This window comes from Phaethon lepturus, unplaced genomic scaffold (genome assembly GCF_000687285.1).
Source record: "Phaethon lepturus isolate BGI_N335 unplaced genomic scaffold, ASM68728v1 scaffold34153, whole genome shotgun sequence".
Classification (NCBI taxonomy): domain Eukaryota; kingdom Metazoa; phylum Chordata; class Aves; order Phaethontiformes; family Phaethontidae; genus Phaethon; species Phaethon lepturus.
The window spans coordinates 1-303 of NW_010530458.1; positions in this window are offsets into that span (position 1 = coordinate 1).

The following is a 303-nucleotide window of genomic DNA, read 5'->3' on the forward strand; positions in this document are numbered from 1 at the left end:
CTCTGGGTCCGAAAGTACTTTGGGAAGGGAGCGAAGCGGTTACTACTCACTCTTCGTAAAATTTAGCACTGTGACGGTGCTACAGCAATCTCTTGACTCGAACCGAGCCCGCTATCCTGTAGCAATTAAGCCAGAAAAATCCCGGGAGTATTACAATGAGTAGCATCACTAGAAAGTAATTAGTATTTAGGGGGCTTAAGGACTGAGAAGCGTGTTTATGTGTTTGTTTTGTCGACGTGAATAGTTGAGAAACAGAAGAGTTGTTGGCTGGCTCTGCAATGTGTTGTGTCAGAAGCAGGAAAG